Source organism: Bufo gargarizans, chromosome 7 (assembly GCF_014858855.1).
Source record: "Bufo gargarizans isolate SCDJY-AF-19 chromosome 7, ASM1485885v1, whole genome shotgun sequence".
In the NCBI taxonomy this organism is placed as follows: Eukaryota; Metazoa; Chordata; class Amphibia; order Anura; family Bufonidae; genus Bufo; species Bufo gargarizans.
The window spans coordinates 43,262,850-43,287,772 of record NC_058086.1 but is presented as its reverse complement, the minus strand read 5'-3'; the positions used below and the strand labels follow the sequence as shown (position 1 = coordinate 43,287,772).

General features: G+C 44.7%; 1 long non-coding RNA gene across 1 annotated transcript; it reads left to right on the top strand.

Annotated features, from left to right (window-relative positions):
• The first annotated feature begins 2 nt into the window (after positions 1-2).
• Positions 3-20,197, top strand: LOC122944064. The gene is made up of 3 exons (XR_006390931.1): positions 3-73; positions 17,885-18,007; positions 19,681-20,197. It is a non-coding gene; the product is annotated as an uncharacterized LOC122944064 (long non-coding RNA).
• Positions 20,198-24,923: the final 4,726 nt, after the last annotated feature.

Here is a 24,923-nt window from a genome sequence, read left to right as displayed (position 1 = left end):
CCGGGGGCGTGGTCACCAAGCCAGGCAGAAAGGTGGGACGTGAGGGAGGAAGGTGGCGGGCCGCGTGTCTGAGGTAAAAAAAGAAAAGACGCAGGAAGCTGTAGGTGTGAATATACGTGCGATATACAGGACGGCAGCGTTAATATATTATTAGTGTCAGGTGCGAGCATTTGCGTCACCTCTAGGCCCATACAGTGCGTGTGTGGAAAACTTACCTGCGACTTCTTGGAGGTCATGAAGAAGCCCCTTATTCAGTAGTCTCCTGGACAGTTGAGTGGCTTGGACACCATGTGCTGAAATCCGCTTCGCAGCCGCCTTCTATTGTTTCCAATGGGAAATTCAGGGCACAGTTTACACATTTTTTTTCACACATGGGTTTGAAATCCAAAAAGCGCATTCTGCACGTAGACGGCGTTGAATTAGCGCCATCAAATGGGGACAATCCGCACACGGATCCGCCGCAGGGTCGGTCTGGGCACACGACTGTATGTATTTTGCAAAATAACGCAAAACACGGATCCTCAAAAAAAACTTATGATGTCTGTGTTGCATCCGTTTTTCTTTTGCGGATCTGTTGTAATGCTTGTCGTTGTCCGCAAAACAGACAAGAATAGGACGTGTTCTATTTATTTATTTTTTTGCGGAACATGCGGAGATACAGACATGGAATACACACGGAGTCATTTCCGTTTTTTTTCTTCAAGCCCCATTGAAATGAATGGTTCCGTATACGGACCCGTTAAAAAAAACGAGACGGAAACAGAAGAAAAATCCGTTTGTGTGCATGAGCTCTTAAAGCCGATGTCTTCAGCTACCAAGTGCACAAGTAAGAGGTCAGCCGGTGTCATAGGGACAAAACTGCTGACAGATGCCGGGGTTTTCGGGAGTACACTGTTGGTGCGTAACCTCAGGATAGGTGATCACTATCAGATCAGTGAGGGTCCTGCGGCCCCCTCACAGCATACCGAGCACAGTGCCCTACATTGTGTAGTGGTTGTATTTGGTATTGCAGCTCAGGCCCATTTACGTGAAACAGCTGATCGGTGGCGGCGCAGGTAGTCAGACTCTCCCACTGATGAGATATTGATGAGCTATCCTGAGGATAGGTCATCAATATATGCATCCCAGGAATACCCTTTTAAATGACTATTGCAAAATAGTCGCCATAACCGAAAACCTGCCACATTTTTACCCAAAGTGCGTGACTGTAGTTGCATTGTGACCTCTCCGGTCCTGTGACCCCCCCCCCTCTCCTCACCGGTCCTGTGACCCCCCCCCCACCTCTCCTCACCGGTCCTGTGACCCCCCCCTCCCCTCACCAAAAACCAATTAACAGCGTTTGACTTTGTGCAGTTTCGATCATCAGACGAACCATTAAAGGTGATAATTACTGATATTCAAAAATCCAGTCAAGAGTCGAACAACTGGTTCACTGTCCAGTTTGGCCACAAACATGAGAAGGCAGAACTGGAGGAGACACAACTATTCGCCCCCTCGAGCTGCACTGGGTTACTTCCAGCGTCACGCGGTCCTTCTCGCAGTGTGGACGCCCCTCAGACCAATTGATCATTGATGTAATTTCTGATGGTAATTCTGTGAGTCCAGGATTCTTTATTGAGCATCATGGTTGCATAATGAGCTCTTAATGAAACTGGATGGGGACGAACAATCGTATTAGTGATTGTTCATCCCCATTCAGGAGCAATCATTGCTGCTTGCAAATGAAGCTAAGGATGTGGACGGTGATCAGGAATTTTTTGAACTGGGTCTTAGGGTGATTTCAGATGTGGTAGAAAATCTGCAGCGATTCTGGCGCAGAATCTGCCCGTGTTAAATGCAGGTGTTGTGCTGCGGTTTCACGTCGAACTTCGCCCTCTGCATTGCGAAGAGTAACATCTGCAGCTTTTCCGTACAATCGTAAGCGTGCTGAGGGTTTCAAATCCCAATGCGTGCTCTGATATAAAAAAAACAAAAAACAAATCCCTAGCAAAACCACCATGTCTGAACATGGCTTTAATGCTTTAATGCTCCAGCCAGGAATGTTAAGATAGTTAATGCATCTATGCAACTAAAATCAAAATCTTTCAACTGCTATCATCATTTTTCATTATCCTGTGATTTTATTTATTTTATGCACTTATATAGCGCTACTATATTCCACAGCGCTTTACAGACATTAGCATCACACTGTCCTCACACTAAGGTCCCCATCAGTAAGTCTCTAAAAACCCACAAAAACACAGGGAAAACATACAGACTCCATGCATATGTTGTCTATGGTCCGATTTGAACCCAGGACCCCATAGCTGCAAGGCAACTGTGCTGTAATTGTTATATATATATATATGTGTGAATGATAGTATACCTGGTGGTCTAGGGGCATTGAAGGGTTTAAGGTCTGTATAAATAGTGGTCTAATGCAGTGAAGGGGTTGATGTATGCTCCTTGGTAGGGGGGTCTAGGGCAGCAAATGAGTTAATGTAAGGATCCCTGGAGGTCTAGGGCAGTGAAATGGTTAATGTTAATATCCCTGGTGGAGGACAGTGGAAGGGTTAATGCTGCATACCTGGATTCTGGTGGTAACTCCCCTCTCCAGGCTCTGGCAGCACCTTTTTTCCTGCACAGATCATAGAGATTAGGGTAGAGAGGGGTAGAGAAGACGGTGCAGCTAAACGTATGGCTGCACAGTTCTCTCTATGATCAGGCAGAGTAATTCAGGTGTTCTCTGCCCAATCAGCATTAAAGGGAACCTGTCACTGGGATTTTGTGTATAGAGCTGAGGACATGGGTTGCTAGATGGCCGCTAGCACATCTGCAATACCCAGTCCCCATAGCTCTGTGCGCTTTTATTGTGTCAAAAAAACGATTTGATACATATGCAAATTAACCTGAGATGAGTCCTGTACGTGAGATGAGTCAGGGACAGGACTCATCTCAGGTTAATTTGCATATGTATCAAATCGTGTTTTTTTTACACAATAAAAGCACACAGAGCTATGGGGACTGGGTATTGCGGATGTGCTAGCGGCCATCTAGCAACCCATGTCCTCAGCTCTATACACAAAATCCCGGTGACAGGTTCCCTTTAAGCCTGTATTACACAGCCTGATGTAGCAGACAGTTCTCTCACGGCAATTGCCTGCTCACTGCTTTTACATACAGCGTTTTCCTCTGCAACACAGGGAGGAACGATCACTGTCCCATCGCTCGTCCCCATGCTGTATAGTGGTTTTCTGGCGGCAGATAATTTTTAGACACAATAATTTTTTAACATGTCAGAAGATTTGGATTGCCTGATGATTGAGCACCATTCATCTGGTAATCAGTGGCAGTATTAGGGCCTCATTCACACATCAGTGTTTCACGGACGCGTGCTGTACGTGTTCTTCACTGACAGCACACGTCCCCGTTCATTTTAATGTGTGTATTCACACATCAGTGTTTTAGCACAGATGCACGCTCTATTTTATCCGTGATCACGGATCCATCACATCCATTATAGTCTATGGGTCCGTGAAAACCACAGATGCCATCCGTGTTGCATCTGTGTTTCACGGATCATTAAGAAGAGATGCTTTGAAAATTATTTTCTCAGCTGTTCAGTGTCAGTGAAACATGGAAGCAACACGGACAGCAAAAAACGGACACTTCACGGATGCTTCACTGACCACCTGCTCACGGATTTGAGCACGGACGTGTGAATGAGGCTTTACACTGCAAGATGATCACTAATGAGCGTTCATATGAACACCCATTAGCCATCATCTGCCGAAAAATCAGCAGGTGTAGTATTATGGTACCAATAAATGAAGTAATCACTTACATTTACAAAGAACCAGGTTAGGCCTCCTACACACAAACGTTTTTTTTCCCCGTTTACGGGCCGTTTTTTGCGTTCCGTATGCGGAACCATTCATTTCAATGGTTCCGCAAAAAAAACGGAATGTACTCTGTAAGCATTCAGTTTCCGTATTTCCGTTTCTCCATTCCATTGAAAGATAGAACATGTCATATTATTGCCCGCAAATCACGTTCGGTGGCTCCATTCAAGTCAACTGTATGTCTTCCGTATCCATTCAGTTTTTTGCGGAACCATCTATTGAAAATGTTATGCCCAGCCCAATTTTTTCTATGTAATTACTGTATACTGTATATGCCAAACGAAACAGAACCGGAAACAAAAAACGGATCTGTGAAAGACGGACTGCAAAACACTGAAAAAGCCATACGGTCGTGTGCAGGAGGCCTTAGGCTACTTATTCACACTTGCGGGACGGAACTGCCTGCTGGATCCGGCAATCCGGATGCAAACTGACAAATGCATTGAAACACTGGATCCGGAAAACGGATCCGGTATTAATATATTTTTTTTGCATTTTTAAAGGTCTGCGCATGCGTTTTGCCGGAGCACTTCAATGTAAATTAATGCCAGATCCGGCATTCCGTCAAGTGTTGAGTATTTTTGGCCGGAGAGAAAACTGCAGCATGCTGCGGTATTTTCTCTGTCCAAAAAACGTAAGAGGGACTGAGCTGATGCATCCTGAACCGAATGCTCTCCATTCAGAATGCATTAGGGTAAAACGTTTTTTTTTTCCGGTATTGAGCCCCTGTGACGGAACTCAATACCGGAAAAGAAAACTGCTAGTGTGAAAGTACCCTTATCAGTTTAGAGAGAGACTACGTTTTTACATTACGTCAGACCTGCAGCCGCCCCGGTGAGTAGTTACAGATCTGAGAAAGCGGCTTTTTTATTTGACCAGATTGACATTAATAGAGTAGATTTTACTTCAATCAGCACAATCCTATTGAAGTAGAATTTCTTTGAAGTTATAAATAAAGATCTCAGAACTAGTAGGCTGTTCTAAAGCCGCAGCAACCGAGAGGTTGTCCTAACCTTCCCTAATTTATCTATCATCTATCTACAGTATTTATATTCTGTCTGTCTGTCTGTCTGTATATCTACCTATGGCATTCACATTCTGTAAGCTTTCAGTAAATGTGATCTTAACACAACAGGTTATTATCTTGATGAATTATCAAATTATGTCAGATTCAGCACAGACCTGCCCTCTACTCCGACAGGTAGAACCAGACATAGGCGATCACTGCCAAAATCGCTCGGTGTTGTCAGAAATGTTTATAGGGCAAAGCAGGTTTCTGGAAGCTCCATTTTCCATATAACACACGTCCTGAAGGTAAAGCTGCGAGTGATTGCTGATGCAAAAGACAAGTATTTTAATCTCCAGGAAGACATTAAAGTTCTGCTTTTAACAACACGTCTCAGTTCAAATATTCATAGGACGTTTGCAAATGTTCTTTTGTTTTGACTGTTTTTGTATTGAATCTTCAGTTATGTCATGTTTGTCACGAACCAGCGGGTGTGAACCCACTGTGCCACGTGTCCTACCTCCTCTAAGGGCGTTGTCTAAGTGAACCCCTCGATTCTTCACAGTACCCCTGATGAGGAGAATAGGCACACGAGGCAGTTAGTCCAGGCGGTACCAGGGAAAGGTACTAGAAGTGCAGGCGTAGTCATTACCAGGAGCAACAGTGCAGGACCGAAGGATGAGGCAGAGGCGTAGTCAGACAGGCGAAAAGTCAGGGCAGGCGGAACAGGTACAGGTCAGGCAATTTGGGTCGGCAACAGGAGAGTCGAGGCTAGCAGGCAGGGATCAGACGGGTAGCAGAATCCAATAACACAAATATGAGCCAGGAAACAAGTGGTTATCAGGAGCCTTAGCAGAGCACAAGGACCTTGATACGAAGGCATCTGGGAAGGGGGCTGAGCCACTTATATATGCGCAGGAGGGCTAGGATTGGTCAGCGAGGTCACATGACCTAACCTATAAAGCCCAGGAAGTGACGAGCGCCGGCCCTTAAGGAAGTGCTGCAGAAAACAAACAGCAAGCATGATGTGGCCAGGGCTGAGAGGAAACTGTGGAGTGGATCCCTGAACCACAGCACCCACACAGACAGAGCCCAGGACTGCAGCGGTGAATGGGAAGCACTGGCCACAGATCACCGCTGAGTGCGGCGCCCGGGACCGCGGCGGTAAGCAGGGGAACAGCAGCGCATAGCACCCCCTGTTACAATGTTTCCCCCATTCATATGAAAAGCTGCTTTCAAAGTTCCTCTGGTTGTCCTTTTGGAGACCATTTGTAGATGTGGTCTTCAGACTCACCTAGATAGGGACATCTCTTGGTACGAAAACACAACCAGAATAGTTATACCGTAACTTCATCATTAGAACTTCTAAGAAACAGACAACGCGTTTCGGACTTCAAGGACGCCTTTCTCAAGTCTGCAGTAACGTCTTCAACCAAAAGTCTTTATGGCATTCATGGCACATTCTGGGGGCTGTGGATGAGAATACCTCTATTAAAACTGTGAGAGAATACCACGTGAAAAAGGTTAGAATGCCCTTTTAAAATGAAGTCCATACATCTAAGGGTTCATTCACACGGCCGTGGTGCCGCTTTGCCAGTGTTGAATGTGTGAACTCGTTGTGTGCAACCATTGGCGGAAATACACGGAAGCCCTTCTGTGGGCTTCCAGGTCCGTGTCTCCTCTCCGCAAAAGGTCATGTTTTATCTTTCACCATATCCTGCCGATTGCGGACCCATTGAAGTTAATGGGTCCTCACGGCGACGTGGAATTCACATGGCCGGTGCCCATGTTTTGCGGTCCGCAACACGACGGAATGGGCCCTTAAAGGTATTTTCCAAGAGTTTTAAAAGATTAGCAAAGAGCAGGGGATATGTAAAATACACCCCAAAAAACTTTTTAACCTTCTTAAATGTTCTACTGCTCCAGTGCGTAGACTGTGGACCCTGCCGCTCCAGTTCTCACTGGGCCCACAGCAGTCACAAGCCATTCACTGTCTTCAGTGGCCACATGTGTATGAATGGAAAGTGACCTCTGAGGCTAGTGGTTGGCAGCCACAGTCATGTGAACGATGGATGTGATGTCATCATTGGAACAGAGTGCAGGGACATTTAATAAGGTGACTTAGTTTTTTTGGGGGGTTTATTTTCTAAGGCTACCTGCTCTTTGTCAGTTTATAAAAAAAATCTCGGAACACCCCTTTAAAGCTCTGTTGGTCTTGTATTCATATTCATTGCCAATGCCATAGCTAGTGCAGATAATTTCCTTCCAGTGCGTATTGTGCCGATTATCTCCCAGGAACAGTCATGCATGTTAAAATAATCGCTGGCAATTATCTAATGTGTGTGCCCATCACTAGAGCCCTTGCTTTCCATTTCAATCTTGCGTAGGCAATGAGAAAGGACAAACCCCATCAGGTGAATTATTTTGCACATTGAAGCTTGCATAGATGAATTGCGCTTCCATCTTAGACGTCTGGACGCTGCTGACGTGTCCCCATATAGATCTGTCTCCATGCACATTTGAGTTTTATTGTGCCCCTGTAGCAATAGTTCTTTTTCCCTCTCTTCTTGTTGTGTTAGTTCTTCCTGATGGGCAGCAGCGTCGGAGAACATTTTATCAGACTGCGTCTCTTCACACAACACTAAACAAGAAACACTTTTTATCACCATGTTTGGTGAAACGCTGCAGAGAAAATACAGCAGGAATGCAATTTCCCTTCTCTGAATCATAAGTGGGAGAAGCATTAATGATCAGGCTTATGGTCCCAGGACAACGGTAACATATCATTTTGTCTAGGATGTTAAAGTGCATTGTTTGCAGGGAAATATTATAATCAGATGTGCCAGAAAGGATATAACTGCCCCCAGTGACTGCTCATACACATCTGAGAGTCTAATACTTCTTATAAAGCAAAAATAAAGTAGTATGGCTGAGCTACAGAAATGCAGGGTGATGGGACCTCGATGTTGCTCGGTTCTGTTGGTGGAACCTGATCTTTCCATCATTCACCTGTGTGCTCCTGACATTATGACGCTGCTCCGTCACATGTACCTTTGTCCACTCATAATCGCATGAGTAAGCAGGTCACTGGGTTGCTTTGATTCCTGAAATACTTTGGGCTGCTGCGTGACCGTCTAAGGGCTGCTGCACATACACTGACGAGCAAAAGGGTAACAATGTTTTGAACTTTTGACTTTCAGGCTCCATATCTCACCATCCACTACACGAATGAGAGGCTACCCTCATTTTATAGACCGTCATCTTGGCTATCTGGACTTGCAGCTATTTAGCATATGATTAGTTCTGCAGATTCTTCTCATGTAACTACATTGTTACTGTTTTTCTGCTGATGGTGGAACAATCTTTTTCTTTTTGTACATTACACATTACAACCTGTTCTCACATTCCCTAATAGCTCAGTGTGTCATTAGGTTGATTCCCAAGTGAAAGGTCCCTGGTTCGAATCCAGGAGCAGTAATGAAGATTTCCCAAGGAAAGAGAAACCGCATCATCCAGCTCATCGATAGCGGTATCTCGGCCAAGAAAATGGCCAAGCTGCATCATGTGAGGCCATAACAGTTGGAAAAATATGAAATTAAATCCGTCCACCCATTCCAAAGCCAAGAGGTAGAGGTCCAGGCAAAATATCGGAGTCAACAAGTCGGCTCCTCACAAGGTCTATCAGTTCTGGCGAGACAAACACGGCAGTGGAGGCGGCTCGTATGCTTCGTAATAGGGAGATTACAGACGTCAATGCAAGCACCGTGTGACAAGCATTACACAAGTCTAGAATGGTGGCCCGAAAAAAACCTGAAGAAGCCTCGACTTCAATATCGTCATAAGAAGCGTCGGCTCGAGTTTGCAAAAAACAGTGAACAATTGGAATTGGGCGATTTGGAGCAATGAGATGAAAGTCAATAGACTGGACTCTGATGGGAGCAAATGGTCTGGAAGAATCAAAGGAAGAGGGGGCTACTGGATCAAGAAACTGAAGGAACTGTCAAGTTTGGTGAAGGAAGCCTGATGATATGGGGTTGTTTCACAGCCAAAGGCGTTGGATACTTGACCAAGATCGATGGTGGTCTCAATGCTGAGCTATATATGAGTAACCTACAAGACTTGTTACTTCGTATACTTGAGTACTATGGGTATGAAAAGGACGACATAGTGTTCCAGCAGGACAACGACCTGAACCATACATCGAGATTGGCAAAGCAATGGTTCAATGACAATGAAGTAGAAGTGCTGAATTGGCCTCCACAGTCCCCAAACCTCAACATAATCGAACACTTGTGGGTTGAGTTGAATAAAAAGCTGTATTTGTACTCAAGTAAGTCGACCAGTATGCACCAACATTGGGAACATGTAGAAGAGACATGGGAACAGATTTTGGTTGAGACATGCTTGAATCTGATTTATAGCATGCCCAGAGGGATTCAGGCAGTGCAGAAAGCCAAAGGTGGATTTACTAAATACTAACAAATTAATAAAAAATTTAATTCAGAATTTTAGGTGCAAAACAGTAACAAAGCAGTAGGGCCGTAGCCGCTAACACCTGCAATAGAGTGTCCGCCCCAGTATCCCGTATGTAACTTTCCTATGAAGGAAGAATGAAGAAGAAATTGAATTGCTACTTTGGTGAGTACCGCACGTTGTCGATTTATTTTCTCTACATTGTTGCTACAGTAACAAAGCAGTCACATGACAAGAATCTGCATAACTAATCATATGCTAAATAGTTGCAAGTCCAATTTATATATGAGATAGCCAAATGTCTATAAAACGATGGTTGTCAAAGCTGTAGTGGATGGTGAGATATGGAGCCTGAAAGTCAAAAGTGCAAAACATTGTTACCCTTTTCTCGTCGGTGTAGATGGATTGTGAATATGTCTGGTACATACCCATAATGTGGTACCCAGAGAGATCTATGGGCCTGAACTTTTCTCCCATGTAAAATCTGTAAGTTTGCATGCTCTATTGCCCGCCATATTACAGGTACTGCAAGCAACAGAGAGGCCCTTCAGGAACCCAGACTTAATAAACCTTAGGGTATGTTCACACTGCTGATATGTATTGACAAAAGTCAGAAATCTGAATCTGCCATGGATGTGCACAAATGGGGAGGGTTATTGGTAAGGACAAATAGGGACCATATTCTCCTTTAGAAGCAGAAACTCTTATCAGGGTTTCATTATATCTGAGATAAAAACCTCAATCTGCCTCTGTATAGAATCGGATGCACATGGAGGTACAATATGGCCCTTAGATCTCTATGGGTGGCATATGCCAGATTCAAACAACCCAGATCCATGAGGCCGAGTGCAGTATCCAGGCATCAGACATGGCACATCTATCATGCACCTAAAGATTTTGCTGAATTGTATTGGCATTATACGGTGCCCATAAGCAGTATCCTTTCACTGAATCACATGGGATCTTATTTTGCTTTTTGACGCACGACAAAAGAAGAAAAAAGCAGTATTCCAATATCTACAAAGTGATCTGGATCCATTACAGATGATTGAAGGGATACCGAGTCCCTCTTCCTGTTTGTATTTAGTAGAGCCACATTTGGCAGCTATTTTTCACATCTGGACCCTGCACTTTTATCTCATCCTTCTTTGTCGAAGAGTTCATGATGGATGGAGTTGTGTGTTAAGTATGAGCGAATAGCCAAGCCTGAGGAGGGGGATACTTTCTTCCGGTACTATATATGGTACTAAGGAGACATAAGAAGTCTCCATCTAGCAGATGGAACAACCAGACAAACTGCCTCAAGCTCCATTTGAACCCAACTTGACCTGTATCATTGCTTTTCTGTCGATTCAAGTTAAACGGGGGTAATTTTAAAACTCCTGAACCAGTAATAAAAATCTAACATTTGTGATATACTGTCTGAAGTCGGTCATGTTGTGCTTTGTCTTTATGGACGCAGTGTCTCTGTGATGTGAGAGCTCTACTGTTCTGAAACTTCCTGTTTTCCTCCTGTTATTCTTCATTCTCCCTCCCAATTTGGCTATTTTACTAGTACCCCGAGTGAGAAGCTGCAGCTGCATAAGCCTCCTCCTCCCTTTTGGTGGTCTTCTAACTTTAGTATGATACTATTTCCCTTAATTAGGTATATTACAAAGTTAAATTTATTTAAATGTGATACTGATTTATGCAAAGTCAAAAGGTGTATCACTGGGATATTACATCAGCGTCTAATTGGAGGCGGTCACACCTGTGGGACCCAGTGACCCTTAGAACCAGGGGCGGACTGGGAACTTAAAGTGTAACCATTTTTTTTATAAAAAAAAAATCTATTTTAAGCATATGTTACTGCTGCAGCAGCATTATGCATAAAGCAATCTTTAGTTTCTTCACTTACCACTGTTTTCCCTGAGTTTTTCCCTTAGTTACGGCTGTAAAAATTTACATGAAGACCTTCTCAAGATGGCTCCTCTGCCAGTTCTCTGAGGCCAAAACTGCTTTCCCTCAGGTCGACATACACACGTGCTGTAGCCAGCAGCTCCCTGCCAGCCAATCAGATTGGTTTACTGAGAGACACGCCTCCTCACTCTGAAGCCTAATGCAGACATGCAGTGTGAAGGACCGCTCGGAAAGCCAAAACGCTAGTGTGAAAGTAGCCTTAGCCGGAGACAGACAAGCCCTAGCAACTGTCTATTAAGGGAGCAGTGGAAAGGGACAGGGGACTATAATGAAAGCTTTTATTATAAGGTAATTACAGATCTTTTGACAATCATTGACAGACTAACTCAGGTATACATGCCTAGCTCTAATTAAAGGACTTTTGTCACCCCCCAAAAGTAATATTTTTTTTTATAGGCTAATTAAAATCCATATACTGCGATTTTTCAATATATAGGGCTCTTACCCTTTTCTGTTGGCTAGTTTCTTTAAAAACAGCACTTTTATAATATGTAAATTACCTCTCTACCAGCAAGTAGGGCGTCTACTTGCTGGTAGCCGCCGCATCCTCCTTTCAAAAAAACGCCCCCTCCTCCTGGTGATTGACAGGGCCAGGGAGCGCTCTCCTCCTCCGACTGGCCCTGTCGGCACCCGCCTCCTGTATTGTGTTAAAAACTGACTACTTTATATGGGACTCCAGACTTTCACTATTAGGCTACACAGAGCGGCGCCCAGCGATGTCTCAGCACTCACCATTAGTCCTGGGCGCCGCTCCGTTCGCCCGCAGTGCTCCATTACTGTGCTCCCTCTCCTGCTCCACATGCTGCTGATTACTATCGGAGCGATGGGAGGAGACATCAGCTTCACTAGTGGGCGTTCCTTCTCCCTGGCTGTAGCGCTGTCCAATCGCAGCGCAGGGAGAAGGACCGCCCACTAGTGAAGCTGATGTCTCCTCCCATCGCTCCGATAGTAATCAGCAGCATGTGGAGCAGGAGAGGAGACAGTAATGGGGCACTGCGGGCGAACGGAGCGGCGCCCCGGAATAATGGTGAGTGCTGGGACATCGCTGGGCGCCACTCTTATGTGGGAATAGTCCTATCATTGGTGGCTCAGTGCGCCCGCCCCTCCTCCGCCCCTCTCTTCTCATTGGTGGCGCAGTGTGCCCGCCCCTCTCTTCTCATTGGTGGCAGCGGCAGCAGCACAGGGGGGACAGCTTCCTTCTCCCCGTGCTGCTGAGAGAACATGAGCGCGCCAATAGCAGCGCGCTCATGTTCAGAGATACTAGACTGCGCAGAAGCGCAGCCCAGTATCGAAAAAACTGAAATCCCGGTATCGTATCGATACCGGGACAAAAGTATCGATTGGGTATCGAAATTTCGATACCCGCAACATCCCTACCACTATGGGACTTCAACTTTAGGGGGTCTGATCCCCTTTACAATGCATTCCAATACTTCTGTATTGGAATGCATTGGCTGTAAGTGTAATACGGTAAAAAAAAAAATATCCTTTTGCCAAAATAAAAGGAACAAAATTGTAAAAAATAGGGGAAAAAATAAAAGTACATATAGTAGGTATTGCCGCGTCTGCATTGACCGGCTCTATAGAACTAACACATGACCTAACCCCTCAGGTGAACACCGTCAAAAAAATAAAGTAAAAACTGTGCTAAATATAAAAACTTTTGGTCACCTTACATCACTAAAAGTACAACACCAAGCGATCAAAAAGGTGTATACCCCCGAAAATAGTACAAATCTAACCATCGCCTCATCCCGCAAAAAGTTTGCCCCTACCTAAGACAATCAGCCCAAAAAATTAAAAACTATGGCTCAGAATATGGAGACACTAAAACATAGTTTTTTTGGTTTAAAAAATGCTGTTGTTGTGTAAAACTTAAGTAAATAAAAAAAAGTATACGTATTAGGTATCGGGTCCGTAATAACTTGCTCTATAAAAATATCGCATGACCTAACCCCTCAGGTGAATACCGTAAAGAAAAAAAAAACGGTGTAAAAAAAAGCAATTTTTTGTCACCTTACATCACAAAAAGTGTAATAGCAAGCGATCGAAAGGTCATATACGCACCGCAAAATAGTGCCAATCAAACCGTCATCTCATCCCACAAAAATCATACCGTACCTAAGACAGTCACCCAAAAACTGAAAAAACTATGGCTCTCAGACTATGGAGACACTAAAACATGATTTTTTTTGTTTCAAAAATGAAATTGTGTAAAACTTACATAAATAAAAAAGTAGACATATTGGGTATCGCCGCGTCTGTAATAACCTGCTCCATAAAAATATCACATGACGTAACCCCTCAGGTGAATACCGTAAAAAATAAAAACAGTGTCAAAAAAGCCATTTTTTGTCACCTTACATCACAAAAAGTGTAATAGCAAGCGATCAAAAAGTCATACGCACCCCAAAATAGTGCCAATCAAACAGTCATCTCATCCCGCAAAAATCCTACCCTACCTAAGACAATTGTCCAAAAACTGAAAAAACTATGGCTCTCAGACTATGGAGACACAAACATGATTTTTTTTTGTTTAAAAAATGAAATCATTGTGTAAAGCTTACATTAATAATAAAAGTAGACATATTGGGTATCGCCGCGTCCGTAATAACCTGCTCTATAAAAATATCACATGACCTAACCCCTCAGGTGAATACCGTAAAAAAAATATATAAAAACGGTGTAAAAAAAGCAATTTTTTGTCACATTACATGACAAAAAGTGTAATAGCAAGCAATCAAAAAGTCATATGCACCCTATAATAGTACCAATCAAACCGTCATCTCATCCCGAAAAAAAGAGCCCCTACAAAAGACAGTTGCCCAAAAAATAAATAAAACTACGGCTTTCAGAATGTGGAGACACTAAAAAATCATTTTTTTTCTTTCAAAAATGCTTTGATATTTGATATTTGGTATTGTTGCGTCTGTAGCAACCTGCTCTATAAAAATACCACATGATCTAACCTGTCAGGTGAATGTTGTAAATAACAAAAAATAAAAGAGCAACCAAAAGTCATATGTACCCTAATATAGTACCAACAAAGCTGCCACCTTATCCCGCAGTTTCCAAAATGGAGTCACTTTTTTGGAGTTTCTACTCTAGGGGTGCATCAGGGGGCTTTAAATGGGACATGGTGTCAATAAAACAGTCCAAAAACCGTATGGCGTTGCTTTCCTTCTGTGCAATGCCGTGTGCCGTACAGCATGTTTACGACCACATATGGGGTATTTCTGTAAACTACAGAATCAGGGCCATAGATTTTGAGTTTTGTTTGGCTGTTAACCTTTGCTTTGTAACTGGAAAAATGGATTCAGATGGAAAATCTGCCAAAAAAGTGAAATTTTGAAATGTTATCTATATTTTCCATTTATTCTTGTGGAACACCTAAAGGGTTAACAAACTTTGTAAAATCAGTTTTAAATACCTTGAGGAGCGTAGTTTCTACAATGGGGTCATTTATGGGTGGTTTCTATTGTGTAAGCCTCACAAAGTGACTTCAGACCTGAAAAATTTCAAGATTTGCTTCTGAACCTTCTAACGTCACAAAATGATCCAAGCATGAAGTAGACATATGGGAAAAGTAACGTAATAACTATATTTGGAGGTATTACTATTTATCATAAAAGTAGAGAAATAGAAATTTTCAAATTTTGGGTAAATTTGGCTTTTTTTTATAAATAAAAATACATTTTTTTGACTCGATTTTCCACTGTCATGAAGTACAATATGTGAAGAGAAAACAGTCTCAGAATGGTTTGGATAAGTAAAGTTATCACCACATAAAGTGATACATGTCAGATTTGCAAAAAATGGCCTGATCCTTAAAGGGGTTATCCCATCTTAGACAATGGGAGCATATCGCTAGGATATGCCCCCATTGTCTGATAGGTGCAGGTCCCACCGCTGGGACCTGCACCTACAAGGAGAACAGAGCGGAGAAAGTGGAGGAGGGCGCATGCGCAGCCGCCCTCCGTTCATTTCTATGGAGCCGCCGAAAATAGCAGAGCGCTGGCTCGGCTATTTCCGCCAGCCCCATAGAAAGGAATGGGAGCGGTGGCCGGGCATGCGCGGTGCGCTCCCATTCACTTCAATGGGAGAGGTGGGGAGCTGCGCCTGGTGGTGGACGGACCCTGGGAAACTGAGGGTCCTCCAGCCACAACTCTCCCCGGCTCCGTTCTCGTTGTAGGTGCGGGTCCCAGAGGTGGGACCCGCACCTATCAGACAATGGGGGCATATCCTAGCGATATGCCCCCGTTGTCTAAGATGGGATAACCCCTTTAAGGTGAAAAATGGCAGGGTCCTGAAGGGGTTAATGATGAACGTTATGTCCGTAGACAGAAGAGCGGACGTCACCAGAGTTCATTATGTACACTGGAGAATATACATTTCAAGGTTAGACTCTGCGTATTGTAAGCAAGCTTAGCTGTGTCAGGACTGTCTCAGTCTGGTGAACAGGTTCACTCACTGGAGAAGATTCACTAAACAAAAATCACCAGAATTAGCAAATCACCACCAAGGTACATGGTGCAGCTCACATTTAGAACATGTTTCTTGTCACTTTTTACACCCACTTTGACAGTCCTGAAAAGCATGGGTGTGACTGAGAGGAAAATAAAATGTCCCAATTTATTATTGACTAGACATTAAGCCCGTTACAATAACAGGTGCTAGAACAGTAGTGCATAAACATTAGTAGGAACAGTCTGTGAGGAATATGGATTAATTTTTACTGTCAGCCATGTCCCCACACCAGCCACCAGCTGAAAGGTAGCAGTGGTAGTGAGCACCACAGGGGGCCCTGCTTCAAAGCAGCAGATGGCAGAGGACCTCTAGCAGTCCACCAGTGTTTACAACTTTTCACACTTCCATTCAGCCAGCCAGGAACCCAGCTAATTGAACAGGAAAGACCTCTAGTGCATTCCCCAGTTCAGTGGAAATTATCAGACTTTCTGGGGCCGGCAGTTCATAAGGAATTATGAATCGCCCGGCCATCACATGCACAAACCGGATACATATTTGAGTCCCTGTGGCCACGATGAACAGGCCCGTGGTACATTACAGCTAACACTCTACCACGCTGCTGCTTTCCATCCTGAAAGGAAAAAGGGGGGGGGGGGGTGCTGCGCGCTCTGCCATCTTGAAAGTGGGGGGTGCTTGAAAGGGGGGTAGATCAGAGGGGTTGTGTGTGTGTGGGGGGCATTAACCCTTCAAGGATCGGGCCGCTGCCAGGGCCCGATGGTTAGCCCCTTCCAGACAGCGGTCCCTAAGGACCGTGGCATTGAAGGGGTTAAACAGTTATTTGAAATAGAGTGTCAGCGCCGTGTCCTTATTGGTTGGCGCGATGCTGTGGGCGGTGCGGCCGCGTGTAAAGCGCTGTGTCCTGATTTGTTGCCCCGCCACTCATGCCCAGTGCAAAACTGGTGACACACACACAGACACAGCGCACTCACACTGCGCTTTTATTATATAGGATGTGCCACCATGTGTAGTGAAATATGAGTATATCTGTGTGGGAGAATATGTAACAGGCCATGTGCTAGCTAAAGCTCGGATCACACTTAACACATAAAAGCTGTGGAACATAGGATTTAATGATTGTCGATGGTGTCGCAGTGCGGCACGTGACAAGGCGCGACTGTGAAGTGACAATCGCAACAAATCCTGATGTGATGGATTTTGTGAGTTTTATTTTATTGACCTTAAAGTAAGTTGCATACGACATGCGACTCACCTGCAACTTTTCTGTGACTTTGCAGTGTTTTTACATCCAAATCACAGCTCTAAAATAGTCGTGTAACATCAAGTTGCAGACAAGTCACAGACTTGTTGTCACATGACGTATGTCGCAGTGTAGCCCCAGCCTTATGTTCAGGACTAAGGTTAGCATTTCTGTAATCTTTTCCGCTATTTTTACAAGTAAGAATAGAGCAGACGTTTAAAAATACCGGAACCCAATGACCTTGAAGCGGTTTTCTGGGATTACTATGGTTTTCAACAGATATGCGCATTTTCAGTTTGGACTCTTCTGACCCATTTTCACCATGTAAACCAATCCCTCTGGTTTGTTTCCTTCCTGAATGTAGCACTTCCTGTTCCTGTATCCAACCAAACCCATGATGCACTTCTCCTTCCTCTGCCACAGCTCCAGCACCGCCCAGCTAGTTTTTAGCTCCTCCCACCCAGCTAGTTACACAGACACTCCCCTATTGCTGCCCTGCCCAAGGACATAACATCACAGGAAGTAAGAAAACTGCATGGACATGGTCATGTGACTGCCGCCAGAATGAGAGATTGGAGCAATAAAGATAAAACAAATACATTACAAAATTACAGCGACCTCCATAAATAATTATTTTAAAGGATGTTGATGCAAACCCGAAACTCTAATGTGGTCTGTCTAAATTCAGTAGTGTACATCAGCATAGATTCAGCATTACTGTCATGCCAGTGTGAACAGCGCCTAAAGTCCATGTGCCTTGTAGCAGTTGCTAATACTCCTTATTATTTTCATTATGTCTTCTTTCTGTCAGTGAATAAAAACACTCTGTTTTACATTTAGAGGCTGAACACCCAATACTATGGCTTAAAGCAACTAGACTCAGGCAGGAAGCGACAGGGAACATCATTTATCGTGACGTTTTGGGGCTGTCAGAATCTTTCAGCCTTTTTTGCTCAAAAAAATGTAAGTAATGATGATGACAGTTCCTGTGTCCGCTGATATGTTTGGAAAAAGTTATCAACTGTTTAGTTAAAGAACAGCCCTGTGTCTGTTCTCCGGGACAATGTTTTAGTTTTCTTCATAACTGGGAATTTGCAAAGGAACATGAACAATTGGAACATGAACAATTCCCTGCAAATCCTATGTTGGCTTTACATGCTGTGGTAAAGCTGGATTTAGACGGGCCGACTGAGCAGAAGGAAGAGTTCCTTCCCGACAGTTGGCTGCTCATTCAGTGAAGGAGACGCATTTAAATGCAGCGATATCCTTCACAGTATGAGGAAGAGGGATCGCTGTTGCGATCCCTCATACAGATTCATGGTTTCTGAGCAGCAGATTGCAGTTTAGACCGCACAATCTGCTGCCCAGAAGCCATGATCGGTGATACCTGCATGAACGAAGGATCACCAGATGAACGAGCAGCGGATGGGCAGATTGTTGGGAACGACTGTCCGCAGGAACGTTCGTTCCCAATAATCTGCCCGAGTCTCGGGCCATCAAAATGTACCTTGAGGCATAATATTCTGCGGCTCTACACTGTACAATCCAATTGTGGCGGACACCTTTGATATAAGGATCCAAATTACATTGTGATCACCTGGCTCAGCAGGCATGGGAAAATCTACATAAGGCCTCTTTCACACGAGCGTGACGGATTGGCTCCGGATGCGTTTAGTGAAACTCGTACCATTTCACAAGCAAGTTTTGTCTGCGATTGCGCTCAGTTGTTCAGTTTTTTCCGCGCGGGTGCAATGCGTTTTGATGCGTTTTTCATGCACGTGATAAAAAAACTGAAGGTTTACAAACAGCATCTCTTAGGCTACTTTCACACTAGCGTTCGGGCGGATCCGTTCTGAACGGATCCGCTCATAATAATGCAGACGGAGGCTCCGTTCAGAACGGATCCGTCTGCATTATTTTTAGCATAGAACAGCTAAGTGTGAAAATAGCCTAGTACGGATCCGTCCAGACTTTCAATGTAAAGTCAATGGGGGACGGATCCGCTTGAAGATTGAGCCACATTGTGGCATCTTCAAACGGATCCGTCCCCATTGACTTACATTGAAAGTCTGGACGGATCCGCACGGCCAGGCGGACACCCGAACGCTGCAAGCAGCGTTCAGCTGTCCGCCTGTCCGTGCGGAGGCGAGCGGAGCGGAGGCTGAACCCCGCCAGACTGATGCAGTCTGAGCTGTTCCGCCTCCATTCAGACTGCATCAGGGCTGGACGGCTGCGTTCGGGTCCGCTCGTGAGCTCCTTCAAACGGAGCTCACGAGCGGAAACCCGAACGCTAGTGTGAAAGTAGCCTAAGCAACCATCCGTGAAAAACGCATCTTGCTGATGCGATCGTTTTTCACTGGAGCCCCATTCACTTCTATGGGGCCAGGGCTGCGTCAAAAACGCAGTATATAGAACATGCTGTCCCACCATTGATTTGTGCACAGAGATAGTGTGCAATGGGTTAAGGTACCCACACACTCCTTATAAATGTGGGTGCAAATGGGTACCGTATGGGCCTAGTGCAAGCCATTGGCGCCATATTCTGGATCCTTGTGAGATGTTGCTCTTGTACTATAAGAAAAAGCACTTTCAACTCCTGTAACAATGTAATTGAATTTAACACACTTTTATTAAAGACCCAATGTACTCTCCCTGTATAATGAGAGAAATAATGCGTCCGAACGAATGCGGCTTCTTCAGAGAACATTCTGGACAAAGAAGAATGGTTTACGAGGATCGATCGATGCTTTGACTAAATGAAATACAGCCAAGTTATTAGGCAGTTTTATCATGATGCCATATCCAGACCACGATGAATATCATTCCATTTGCTGCAGGATCTACGGCTGTGCTTACATAAAAATCTATACGGCGTACAAAGAGTAAAGCTTCTATTTCACTGCTGGATGACGTCCGTCACACGGGCCCTGAAATGTTCAGAACTAACAGCTATTCCATAAAAATACGCTGGAAGCCATAACATCTGTGACAGAATGGCATTAATAATTCTCTGCACTTCTATTGTTTGCATGCCCCCTGAGTCTTCATGACTCACTTGAAGGGGTTTCCAAAGAGTTACAGTATGTATACATGGAAATAATTCATATTGTAAGAAAAGTTGTGCATTGGAAGTAAAAGACAAAATCATTATGTTCTGGCCTCATTAATAGTTTTGCTTAGAATATAATTGGTCTGTAATGCCTGTGTCAGGAGAACATTCCTTAAAGGGGTTTTCTTGGAATCTTAACTATATACTTAAGGAGCCTAGCATGTACAAGCTAATGAAAGGCTCATATTTACCTGTTCACCGCCACGTCAGTCCTGCACCCTGGATCATATTCAACCATCTTCTGGTCCCAGGCTTGTTTACAGCTGGTATCTGATCATGGTCGCCTGCGCCGCTGCAGCCAATGACCAGATTCAGCAGCTACATCACTGCTGGGTCATCTGCCGCCTGGGGACATGACAATGCTGAAGCCAGTCAGGAGGTGCAGGTGACCATGTCCATACCCTGGCCAGAAGTAAAAAAGCAAGGGACTGGAAGATGGCCAAACGGGAGCCTGGATGCAGGACTGGAGTGCCGGGCAGCAGGTAAGTATGAGTCTTTCATCAGGTCATACACACTAGTGATTCCCGGAAAAAAAAACACTTTAATATTACATCAAATACAAGCTGCAAACTTAGTAAATAGTCTTGATCACAAAAATTCTACCATTTTATGTTTGCAGCTCCCATGCAGACTCATGTGTCTCAGTGTATGGCATCAGACTGCAAACAAATCCTGCATGTACTCTGATCTATACTTAACTTTTATGTTTTTCCTACTTCTTGCCTGCTTATTTGCATGGACAAAAAGAAGGGAATATGACTGTGGTTTTTTTTGTAGTCTGTAACCATTAAAACATGTAGATCTGCATGGGAGCTGCGTACAAAAAAAGAGGTTGGAGATTTTTAATCTAGGCTATTTGAAAAATATTCTGACCACTTCCTACAGCGTGTAGCTCATGAAGGAAGTGACGTGTGCTGAGCTGGCTCGGTGGGTATATAAGGTGTGTGATATTCTGCACACATATCCCTCGCTGCTATCATACCTAATAGGGGTGATGTATCAGAGTCGCAGGAAGGGATAATTATTGGATTTTGGGCCCCGGGTGGCAGTATTCCTGAAACTGCGCAGTTTGTGAACTGTTCTTGTGCTGCTGTGGTGAAAGTGTATGGTGCGTGGAGAAATGGATCCAAGGTGAATAAACGACGTGGAAACTGCAGAGCACCACATGCCATTGATGTGATAGGTGACCGTCGGCTAGGAAGGTGCAGGAGGGCGGACTGACACACTACAGTGGAGCAGATCACCACCAAAATGAACCAGGGGTCTTCCATACGTGTGTCTTATACAAGAGTTCAGACCATCCTCTGAAGTAGACGGATGGTCACTGCACCTCTCCTAATGAAGTTACATGGGCAGAAAGGCTTTCAATGTTCGCAGCAGAATCAGAATTGGACCTCCGCTGGTTGGTAAAGGGTTGTCTTCTCCGATGAGTCACATTTTCTGCTTCATCGAATGGATGGATGGATGTTTGTGTGTCAGGTGAGAAAAATCAGAGAACAAACACCCTGGAGGAACACAACCTGGTGGGTGCAGTGTTATGGTCTGGGGAAGGTTTTTCTGGCATTCTCTGGGCAGCTCATCCATAAGGAAGGCACTGATTTGGGTATGAATCCATCCTTGCAGACTATGTACACCCATACATGCAGATTGTCTTCTCCGGGGTTGGATAGAATCATCCAGCAAGACAACGGCTAGAAATGTTCGACATTGGTTGGAAGAGCATGACCAAAGGGTCCAGATACCACCCTGGCCTCCTAATTCCCCAGACCTGAACCCAATTGAGCATCTGTGGGATGATTGTCGTGTTTGCTCTTTGGTTCCTCCCCTATGTCCTCTCCAGCAGCGGTAGGATGCAGTCAGCATGGCTCCAGATACCTGTGCAAACCTACGAGGACCTTATGGAGTCACTTCGGGCCCGTCTAGCTGCTGTCCGTGCTGCATGTGGCGGTTACTCTTCATATTGGCTGGTGGGCAGAATAATGGGACTCGACTGCAAATTTAGAGACAATTCGGTGATCTGTGTGGCCTATTATATCATTATGTGTATAGTTTATTCACCTCCTTCTTAATAGGGAAACACTTGAGTTGACCATTTTACAGTTGTTCGCGCAGTTTTCAATAGAGTTTGGCGGTTGTCTAGGATTTTCTCTAGTAGCTGAGAAATGCACATAGCACGGGGCATTGTACCTGCTTGTTGCGCTTCATGGAGGAGCTTTTTTTACTCACTGAAAATATCTAGATTCAAATGGATCTTTAAGGCTTTATATTTGGGTCTGTGAAATGTATTTGCCTCCAGGCAGACATGTAATTTGTAATAAATAGATAATGTATTCACTAGTAATGGAACTGTGGGTTGCCAGGGGGCAGATAAGTGGCCTCTTTTGGGCTTGTAGGTATAAGGAAGTCTATTCTCATTGGTTGTGTCAGAGAGAAAAGATACGGGATGCCTCATTGTTTTATTCAATAAAGAAATGGCCATGGGGGTCCTGGTTACGACATCATACATGCCTGCTCGATGATAAGTGTTTTATTTTTACTGTCTGCTATGGCTGAGGTCAATGGAAAACTAAATCAAATTGCACGTATTCCTCAAGGGCAAAGACTGTGACATTGTTACATTAGAAATCTGGAGTTCTTCTGGAACAGTTCTAATGTGGCAGCTGTTCATGTCAACGTGAATAAAAGGAGAACACGAAATATACTCAAGGCTGTATCCAAAACACTGGTATTATAGATATAATGCCAAATCAATGTTATACGTCCCTGAATTCTCTTATTTGGTGCTGTGTAGTATAGAGGATCTGTCGGCTCTCCTGTGTGGTGTAGTATAGAGGATCTGTCAGCTCTCCTGTGTGGTGTAGTATAGAGGATCTGTCAGCTCTCCTGTGTGGTGTAGTATAGAGGATCTGTCAGCTCTCCTGTGTGGTGTAGTATAGAGGATCTGTCAGCTCTCCTGTGCGGTGTAGTATAGAGGATCTGTCAGCTCTCCTGTGCGGTGTAGTATAGAGGATCTGTCAGCTCTCCTGTGTGGTGTAGTATAGAGGATCTGTCAGCTCTCCTGTGTGGTGTAGTATAGAGGATCTGTCAGCTCTCCTGTGTGGTGTAGTATAGAGGATCTGTCAGCTCTCCTGTGTGGTGTAGTATAGAGGATCTGTCAGCTCTCCTGTGTGGTGTAGTATAGAGGATCTGTCAGCTCTCCTGTGTGGTGTAGTATAGAGGATCTGTCAGCTCTCCTGTGTGGTGTAGTATAGAGGATCTGTCAGCTCTCCTGTGTGGTGTAGTATAGAGGATCTGTCAGCTCTCCTGTGTGGTGTAGTATAGAGGATCTGTCAGCTCTCCTGTGTGGTGTAGTATAGAGGATCTGTCAGCTCTCCTGTGTGGTGTAGTATAGAGGATCTGTCAGCTCTCCTGTGTGGTGTAGTATAGAGGATCTGTCAGCTCTGCTGTGTGGTGTAGTATAGAGGATCTGTCAGCTCTCCTGTGCGGTGTAGCATAGAGGATCTGTCAGCTCTCCTGTGTGGTGGAGTATAGAGGATCTGTCAGCTCTCCTGTGTGGTGTAGTATAGAGGATCTGTCAGCTCTGCTGTGTGGTGTAGTATAGAGGATCTGTCGGCTCTCCTGTGTGGTGTAGTATAGAGGATCTGTCAGCTCTCCTGTGTGGTGTAGTATAGAGGATCTGTCGGCTCTCCTGTGTGGTGTAGTATAGAGGATCTGTCGGCTCTCCTGTGTGGTGTAGTATAGAGGATCTGTCGGCTCTCCTGTGTGGTGTAGTATAGAGGATCTGTCGGATTTTCTGTGCGGTGTAGTATAGAGGATCTGTCAGCTCTCCTGTGTGGTGTAGTATAGAGGATCTGTCGGCTCTCCTGTGTGGTGTAGTATAGAGGATCTGTCCGCTCTCCTGTGTGGTGTAGTATAGAGGATCTGTCAGCTCTCCTGTGTGGTGTAGCATAGAGGATCTGTCAGCTCTCCTGTGTGGTGTAGTATAGAGGATCTGTCAGCTCTCCTGTGTGGTGTAGTATAGAGGATCTGTCAGCTCTCCTGTGTGGTGTAGTATAGAGGATCTGTCGGCTCTCCTGTGTGGTGTAGTATAGAGGATCTGTCAGCTCTCCTGTGTGGTGTAGTATAGAGGATCTGTCGGCTCTCCTGTGTGGTGTAGTATAGAGGATCTGTCAGCTCTCCTGTGTGGTGTAGTATAGAGGATCTGTCGGATTTTCTGTGCGGTGTAGTATAGAGGATCTGTCAGCTCTCCTGTGTGGTGTAGTATAGAGGATCTGTCGGCTCTCCTGTGTGGTGTAGTATAGAGGATCTGTTGGCTCTCCTGTGTGGTGTAGTATAGAGGATCTGTCGGCTCTCCTGTGTGGTGTAGTATAGAGGATCTGTCGGCTCTCCTGTGTGGTGTAGTATAGAGGATCTGTCAGCTCTCCTGTGCGGTGTAGTATAGAGGATCTGTCGGCTCTCCTGTGTGGTATAGTATAGAGGATCTGTCAGCTCTCCTGTGTGGTGTAGTATAGAGGATCTGTCAGCTCTGCTGTGTGGTGTAGTGTAGAGGATCTGTCAGCTCTCCTGTGTGGTGTAGTATAGAGGATCTGTCGGCTCTCCTGTGTAGTGTAGTATAGAGGATCTGTCAGCTCTCCTGTGTGGTGTAGTATAGAGGATCTGTCAGCTCTCCTGTGTGGTGTAGTATAGAGGATCTGTCAGCTCTCCTGTGTGGTGTAGTATAGAGGATCTGTCAGCTCTCCTGTGTGGTGTAGTATAGAGGATCTGTCGGCT